A 9,246-nucleotide genomic window follows, 5' to 3' on the forward strand; every position below is an offset into this window, starting at 1 on the left:
TTTTACAGGACTTGTTCAGAATGTAACAGAGAGATATTAAAATATGGTTTCCTAGTAACTTTGCAATGTAGAATTTTAAAAGTTATATTGAGATCACCTAGGAGATTTTAAGATTGGCAGGAATTTTTATGTCTTAAGTATCCAGATGTTAATGTGAAAAACAGCTTTTAAGATGTATTTTGTTTCTTTGAGTACACAGCAATGAATATTCATATAATATATGTACATGAGAATTTTTCCCCTATCATTTCTCTGATTTAATATTCAGCTATCTATATTTTGTTAAAAATTCTCTTTCCCACTTCCAAATTATTGTAAACACAAAGTAAGCATTTGAAAATAGTTCAGTGGTAGCAATAATACACATTTACATGTAACTATTAAAACTTGTAACATAAGTTATCTGTACCCAAGATTAATTAGAGAGTGCTAAGGACTTATAGAACCAATGGAGCCGTAACCTGGCAATTCTACAGTTATGGCTGTTAGGACTGAGAGAGCAAAGTCTTTGGCCACTCAGTGAAAACAGAGTTAAACTGCATATTGGAGACATTAAAAGACTGTTCTAAGGTTACAAAGCTACTACACAGGGTGTAGTACAGGGTTTATGTTCCATGATTCTAAGTCCAGTGTTCTCACTGACCATATTATGGGCTTTTCATATAGACATTCTCAAATAGTGAGTATAACAGCAGTGATTTAAAATGAGGAGTTCTCTTGGTGAATCCTTGCTATAATATCTATAGCAATGAGTCTCAGATGTTACAGGTGTTCATAAGGATTATATCAAGTGCTTATTTAAAAATAAAGATGTTTGCATTCCATCTCCATCAGGACTGTGGGATTACCTGTGGTAGAATTTGGGTCTGCATTTTTAACAAGGTTATCTAAGTGACTCTGAATTTTTCAGTAAACATTTTGAGTTATAATCTTTATATTCAAGCATAAGGTGTGCAGAGAGTATATGATCTAAAAAGTGTAATGCATGTGTTGCATCTAGGATCTCTATATGGCATTGGATAATTGCCTTCCTGAATGACAAGAATTCCTAAAAATACAAGTGAATGAAAAACATATTTAAAAAATACTTATGTTCTTGTCCAGCTGGTGTGGCTCAGTGGTTGAGCGTTGACCTATGAGCCACAAGGTCATGGTTTGATTCCTGATTTCAGGCTCATCCCCAGTAGGTGGTGTACAGGAAGCAGCCAGTGATTTTCTCATCATTGATGTTTTTATCTCTCTCTACCTTTCCCTGAAATCAATAAAAAATTATTTTAAAAAATATAAACATAATGTTCTTTTTAGGATTCAGAAGGGGTTTTTGTTTAATTGAATTATCTCTGTCAAAAGTTATTGATGGCACATGCTTACCCACCATGTGTCCTGGCCAAAAGGGGAAAAGAAAAAAAAAAGGCTGATTTCAGAATAGTGATTGCCCTATCAATGTAAATGTCAGTGGAAATAAATGAAAACATTTATTTTAATATGAAAACAGATTATTGAAGTCTCCATTTTCTACTCTAAATATGTATATAACTGTCTATCAAATAGATGTCAAAAATTAATGTGCAGAATCAAAATAATCAGCTTTAATTGTGCAGGAAAATTCAGGTCACCTCTCAACCTAGATGAGGAAAGATGTCCAAATTTTATTTTGGCTATTTCGCATTCCCCATGGTAATTTGCTATTTTAATTTTCCAGCCTCCTAAATTAACTATTCAATCTTTCCCCATTCAGATATCTACACAACACCTGTTTGGCATGAGGACAAAAAGGGTTAGAAGAAATGATGTTTGTGAGTCTCAAACTAGTGTTAAACTAGTCCTTTTATCCACTGGCAAGTCCTTAACAATCTGTTTGCTTCCTATTAACCCTGGTTGTTCCAACCTGCTGGACCCCTGGCAGACAAAGTCCTCATTTGGTGACAGCACCTGCCCAGTTTCTCTAGCTCTTAATCTTCCACTTAATTCCTAAGATGAGAACATATCTGGTTCTTTCAAGAATATGCTCAAATTGGACTTGTACTTCTAGCGATGGAATCTTCTGGTTTGGATTCAGGACTGCCTATGTACTGCCTATGTAGTCATATAGACCGCTTTTTTCTCTAGCATCCACTAACTTCCGCAGAAATGCATAGATATTGGTCTTGGGAACTATTTAAGATTATGGAAGTCAAACTTGAAGTACTAGTTTTAAAGACTAAACTATATGGTTTGACCAACTGTATGGTATTTTTTTGTTTACCTTTACTGCGCTTCTTATAACTTTTGAGTTTGAACCTGTGGGTCACTATATAAGTAAATGGCAAGTAGTGATCGATCAATTTTATTTGTTAGGGTTATTATGACCTTTGCCTACAAACTGTAAAATTTAACCAATTTTTACCTGATAAACACATTTTCATTTTTAGTGTGCTCTGCTAGTAACTGAAAAGTTGGCAAAGAACATGTTGACTAATTACATAGAACCAAGTTATACTGGCAGTTATAAATATATATATGTTTTTATATATATATTTTATTGATTTCTTACAGAGAGGAAGGGAGAGAGAGATAGAGAGTCAGAAACATCGATGAGAGAGAAACATCGATCAGCTGCCTCCTGCACATCTCCCACTGGGGATATGCCCTCAACCCAGGCACATGCCCTTGACCGGAATCGAACCCGGGACCTTTCAGTCCGCAAGCCGACGCTCTATCCACTGAGCCAAACCGGTTTCGGCATAAATATTTTTACTACCTTGATTAGACCATAGACTTTGAAATTAGATGACTTGACAAGTATAGCATTTTACACAATATGTTTGGCCCACATTTTGTGGAACACTGCCTCCATACTTGATTGTTTATTTCTCACTCAGCTTTCTCTGATCATAACATTAACTCACTCAGCAATAACTTCACCCATAAATTAAAATTGCATTATTACATTTTGACAGCTATATTGATAAAATAAGATCCATAACAATAGCTGATTTATTGAGTGCTTAGCCCTACTGTAAGCACTTTCTGTTTATGTCCTCAGTCCTTGCAAAACGCTAATGAGACCAGGACTGTGATTGTGGAGCTGTGGTGCACAGAGGTTAAGTAACTCACTCAAGGTCGGGAAGGTGACACTAATTTAAATTCAAGGAGCATTGTAGTTGTCCAGGTCCCAGACAGGCAGGAGAAATGTTGAAATTAGCATCATGCCTATTTGAATATGTTAAAGTCTACTCATTTCTAGTCAACTTAATGTAAGAACAACTAAAAGAAAGGGGATAAAGATATGAATACCAACTAGTCACAGTTTGTTATGTAATTTATAACAAAGTCTTATATGAAATTATTATAGTTTAGTGTATTCAGATTAGTCAAGTGTGATTGTAAAATTAGATTAAACATTTATATTATACAACTATGTCAATAAACCAACATTTTAATGTCAAATTTTCAGTAGGTTTAAAGTATGTTTTCTCACTGACAATAGAGATAAAAATAAAATGTATTACAATGAATACTGTACATACAAATAAGTTTAGAAAAAGGATGATATTTACTCTCATGACAATTAGGAGCAACCATGGCTATTGTTAAATTACAAACAAAATTTAAACCATTGTTAAATTCTAAGTAAAAAGGAAAGTTTAGCCCTGCCCTGCGTAGCTCAGTTGGTTTGGAGCATCATCATGTGCACCTAAAGGTTGCCAGTTCTGTTCCCTGTCAGACACATACTTAGGTTCTGAGTTCACTCCCCAGTGGGGACGCATGGGGGGCAACTGATAGTTGTTTCTTCTCTCTCTCTCTCTCTCTCTCTCTCTCTCTCTCTCTCTCTCTCTCTCTCTCTTTCTCTTTCTCTTTCATCACCTCTCTCTAAAATCAGTGAAACATATCATGGGATGAGGATTTGAAAAAAAAGAGAAATTTAAAATCCTGGTTTATCTTTGTAATTTTCAGAAGGAAAGCTGAAAGTAAAAGAGAAGTTGTTTACAGTTGTGGTACAAAAGCCATGTAAGTTGATCGCATTTCTCTGGGTGTCCTGGAGGACGTGTATATTTTATGACACATTCATGGTTTAGACCAGTGGTTACCAACCGGTGGTCCGTGGACCACTGGTTGTCCGTGAGGTCCGAAAGGTTGGCGACCACTTGTTTAGACACTGCCATCTGGGAGGATGATATCTTTTTTTTTTTTTTTTAATTTTTGTGTCATCACTTGATCTTTTTTATAGTTTTATTTTTATAATTTTATTTTTATACAATATTGAGGAATACTAAAAAGGCAGAGTAACATTTCGTTTGAACCTATATAAGCCATTACATTAACTTGATTTTTCTCCTTATCTAGAACACCTTTTCCTTTTTGATGTTTGCCAAAATTATCAGCAAGAATTATTATTTCATCTGAAAAAAAATCATCATTTATGAAATAGCCACAGAAATGTTTATCTTTTCTATGAAAAATATCAAAATAAGATTTCAGTTAAAGATAGTCTCTCAAAAATATACTCCTTGACTATTTTTAAAGCTCTTTTATCAGGTGAATACATTTATTTTTAAAAAGCAGGTATAGGGTTATCTTGACCAAAAACTTATGTGACAACTAAATCCTCAATTGTTTTGAAACTCAGATATGAGTTTTTGAGTTGGCTCTAAACTTGCAAATTATAGCTTCTCATCCTTACTGATACACTTGATAAAAATGATACTAAAGTTTATTCTTTCATTTACATATTTGATTGGTATTCATTGATTTCTCATTTGTGCCAGAGCCTGTGATAGGTGCTGACAGAGGTCGGTGAGTTGGCCTTATGCTGGCTATTGTCTAACGCGATTCTTCATCCAGCGGAAGGGTACACTTGCTCTTGGTGAAGCAGTTCGTTGAACTGAATTAGAGAATTACTCCCCAGCCTTAACAGGGAAATCATGGAACTACCTTACAGGGTTGTTGTGAAATTTAGGTGATAAAACATGTAAAGTATTAGACCTTTCGTGCAGGGCATGTACTCAGAGCTCACTAAAGTGTGCTAAAAATCAATTTAAAAAAGCATAGAACTGTATAGTTGTAGGAGACCTTATAGTTTAGCTAACAATCCACCCTCCTCATTTTAAGGTTGAGGAATTTGATTCTTAGTGGAGTTAAGTAGCTCACAGAAGGTCACAACTTTATTGTTAGCAGGAGGTACAATGGAACCCAAGATCTCTTTTTTTCTAATTCCCATAAAATTTTTACTGTAGTAGCTGCAACTTTTTCTACAACTTTTTTGGTAGAAAAGTTGTGACTTGGGGGAGAAGAAGCATAATAGTTCCAGCACATGGCAGATACTCAGTTCACGCTTATTGCATCAATACCGAACAAAACCATTACCTCAAGGAAAAATTCTAACAGTATAAGAGCTTTCATAAGCCTGATGACACACGGTTGAATGTTTTTATTCCAGTTGAGCGTAGTTGGATTTCTTAAAAATACCACATTGGCTGGTGGTTCATGTGTGGTGTGATTTGCTTGGGTCAGGTCCATGGAAAACGCGCGCCAGGAAAACAACTCCACCATTGTTTATTGATCAGGTGCAGTCTCCTACCCACTCACCAGACATTAGCCACGAGACATGTTCACGCTGGCAGCCGTTGCTAAGATTACCTCTTGGTTATGGAGATTTGAAAAGCAGAAAGAGTCTTTCTTATTTTCAACCCAACTTACTTGGTCCCGGAGAATGTCAAGGAGCTATGAGCAAGTGGCAAGTTCTCAATGTGGTCCTGCAGGTAACGTCCAGAGAGAGCCTGAGCCACACCATGTAAGCACTTTCACCTTTAGTCCCATGAACCATAGAGCATTTTAACTCACTATTTCGGGAATAAGGCAGCAGTAGCCTGTGGTGGGTCCAAGGAGAAAAGTAACTTTCCGTTCTGAAAAGGAAAGAAGTTCTGTTTGTGCTTGCCTCTCCTCATACTTCCAAGAACATGAAAGGATTTTGAGGTACTGTGGTGTTTTTCCAAGATCAGCCTCAGTTATTGCCCAAAAAGCTGCACACTTCTTTTAATGCCTCACTCACAGACTTGAAGGAAAGAATGAAATCATCAGCTCAGTGGGCTGTGGGTCTTAGATGAGTAATTTTCCAACTTAGGAAGAGAAAAAATAAAAGGAGGAACAAGGGAAGCACAGAGGAATTAGGGGCAATATTAATTCTATTTGGGTGAGGACCCATTTGTTTAATGATGATATTAATCCTTGAAGTTCAGGGATAAGCCTCTTAACTTTTCTTCTATAACTGTAAACATACTTATCATTTTGTGCAACAACAGTATAGCGTAAGGCAGTGATTCTTGGTGGATAAGTGGTGGGGACAAATTTTGCCCCCCACCCAGGGAGCATTTAGCAATGTTTGGCGACATTTTGATTGTCACAACTTGAGGGTGAAAGGGTGCTATTGACACCTAGTGGGTGAGGTTGTGGTTGTAGCTAAACATCCTACGATGCACAGGACAGCCCTCATAGCAAAGTATTATCCTGTACAAAACGTCAATAGTGTCAGAGTAGACAAACCCTGGTGTAGGGGCGAAAAGCTTAATTTAGGGAGCTAGACTGATTAATTTTCAATATCCAGAGAGAGCCTGAGCCACATCATATAAGCACAGCAACCTTTAGTCCCATGAACTATGCAATGTTTAATACATTAATTAAGTTTCACTCTTAACTGGTAGCCTTGGACAACTTATTTAACTTCTGTTCCAGGGAGGATGATATCTTTACTTGATGGCATCCAAGTCCAAGAGTCTGATGTGAGGACAAGGGGGGAAAGGATGTCCTATCAGGAAGGCACAATAAGCCTGTCACCTGGGCTCTCTTCTCTAGAGAGAGGAACTCATATTTTCCCTAGTTTTCAGTCTCAAATGTCTGCTTTATGAAAGCATCCTTCTTGTAACTTTAAACAATTCTAGACTCTGCAGTTTCCTCCAATAGTTAACATCTCCATTTATGTAAAATAAATGATTGCAATTGTGTGTGTTTTTTAACATATTAAAGCAAAATCATTTTTATGGTAGAGAAATAGAGTTGATTTTCTGAAGTGGTTACAGAAAAATATATTACTACTTTAAAAAGACAGAATTAATGAAGCTGTACATCAGAAAAGTAATTGTAAGCTTCCCTGAAAGGACAGATTCTCATGTAATCGATGTAAAAGGATGGCCCGAGGAGATAGCTTGACTTCCAGCTCCAACACTGATCATGAGTGTGACTTTAGTCACATCCCTAGTACAGTTTCCTTGTATAACACGCGGACAGTCAAGGATATGATCAAACACCAGCACATACACAGTGCTGTGGATATTGCTTAGCACACGGATACTCAGGAAGTGGTGGATTTCCACTTGCAGATTCTTTTCCTATTCAGTGATATTGGTGATTTGACACATACCTTGGCTGCCGGACATTTACATTATCCCTTTGCCGCTGTGCAAACACCATGAGATAGGAGAGAAATGAGATACGAGGCATATGATGATAATGGCAACTGAAAAATAACATTTGATGTAAATGTTACAAATAAAAATATAAAGGCCCATTTAATTTAAGTAGTAAGAAATCTAGGTTAATAAATGCATGCGATGCATTATATTTTCTTAGTTGGATGTTGTTGGGTACTCTAGCTTATTTGCAGAAAATGATATTCTGAGTAAATTTAAGGATTTAACCCTCTTTTCATTGTTGTTGTTTTTTCTCTGAACCTTGGAAGCTTTAATATGGAAGTACTAACTCAGCTGAACCCACATAAAAAGGAGATTTACATTAATGAATAATTAAATATAGTATCTGAAATTAAAATCAGTCTCATTAAATAAACACTGTCTATTTTTCTGGCAAGTTATTTAGTATACCCATGTGAGCAAGATTTATTCAGGATGACAGTTCATTGATCACAGTGGTATCTGAAAATACTTGGGAATCAGTCGGACTTTTGTTATTGGCAGGAATACATCAAAATCCCAAGTATGAAAAAAAACAACGTGGGAAGTAAAACTAGTCTTTGAGTTGTCAAGAATGTCTCTTTTCCGCTTTTACAGCAGGGATGTTAACAATGACATCACATATGTAGGCATCCCAACATGCATGTAGGACTATGTTGAGAGGGATACAGCGAAGACTGGAAAATTACATGCTGTCTCCTCCACAGGGCTGAAGATCTCCTGGGCCTCTTGATGTACACAGTAGATTCTGGTCAAAATTTAAAGCACCCAGCAGAATGTCCTAAGTTAGCTATTTTGGAGCACTGATTATGTGTTGTACACTTTCAATCCCCACAATAGTCCTATAAAGTGAGTTGGTTTTTTTACCCTCATTTTGGCTGCCTATGTTTGTGTAAGTTATTTAACATTATGAAGCCTCATTTTCTTCATAAAAACCCAAACAATTGATTGCATAGATATCATGGGCTTATTTTGAGGATAAACTAAGATAATGTGCATCTATCAAATGACTTGGTCACTTGGCACAGAGTAGACTGAGCATGTAATCATAATTATTGTCACTAAATTATACTGACCATTGCTAATGAAACTAAGAGAAAGAGGAAATGTATTTGGTGTGGTTTTATAAAATAAAGCCTTAGAAGAAAAAGTCTTTGGTTTGTAGCTGAGCAAAACATTATATCAGAGATTAATAATAAAAAATATATTGCATCAGACATCAGGATGTACTAAGACCCTGATTTCTTTGGAAAATCTTTTAATAGTGCCAGCTTTGTTGCTTCGAACAACTTATAGAATGTCTTCATATGTTTATTTTGCTCATCTGAATAAGCAGTGACATGTAATCAATAATCTTTGATCCTTTATAATTCATAGCAGACATAAAATGATTAAAATATCAGTATAGGCTGTATTTGATTGTGCTATTTAAAAACATCACAGGCATACTTATCAAAAGAAGATACCTGTGGTATCTATAAGGAACTTAGAACAATTACCGTGGGCACTATTGATCTAAAGAATATTAATGATGGTGTACCAAGGATTCCACATTCTTCTGGAAAACAGATTCGCTCATTTGGAAGTTTGCCACATGCAAGGCAATCATTTCTTTAAAAACTTTAAATGACATAATACATATTTTCAAATGTAGTCTCATGACCATGAGAATATTTTGTAATTATTTTAATGATTTTTTATAGGGAAGTGATCAAAGAATGTAAATAACTATAAAACATTCATTTAAAAGTGAAGGAGGGGTAAATGGGGGGAAAAGGGACAACTGTAATAAATTTCAACA

The 9,246-nt window shown here is 35.9% G+C and overlaps 1 long non-coding RNA gene across 1 annotated transcript; it reads left to right on the forward strand.

Moving 5' to 3' along the window:
• The first annotated feature begins 1,751 nt into the window (after window positions 1-1,751).
• Window positions 1,752-8,237, forward strand: LOC118650328. The gene is made up of 3 exons (XR_004965997.1): window positions 1,752-1,796; window positions 3,937-3,990; window positions 8,153-8,237. It is a non-coding gene; the product is annotated as an uncharacterized LOC118650328 (long non-coding RNA).
• The last annotated feature ends 1,009 nt before the right edge of the window (window positions 8,238-9,246 follow it).

The sequence above is a fragment of the Myotis myotis genome, unplaced genomic scaffold (assembly GCF_014108235.1).
Source record: "Myotis myotis isolate mMyoMyo1 unplaced genomic scaffold, mMyoMyo1.p scaffold_m19_p_3, whole genome shotgun sequence".
Lineage (NCBI taxonomy): Eukaryota > Metazoa > Chordata > Mammalia > Chiroptera > Vespertilionidae > Myotis > Myotis myotis.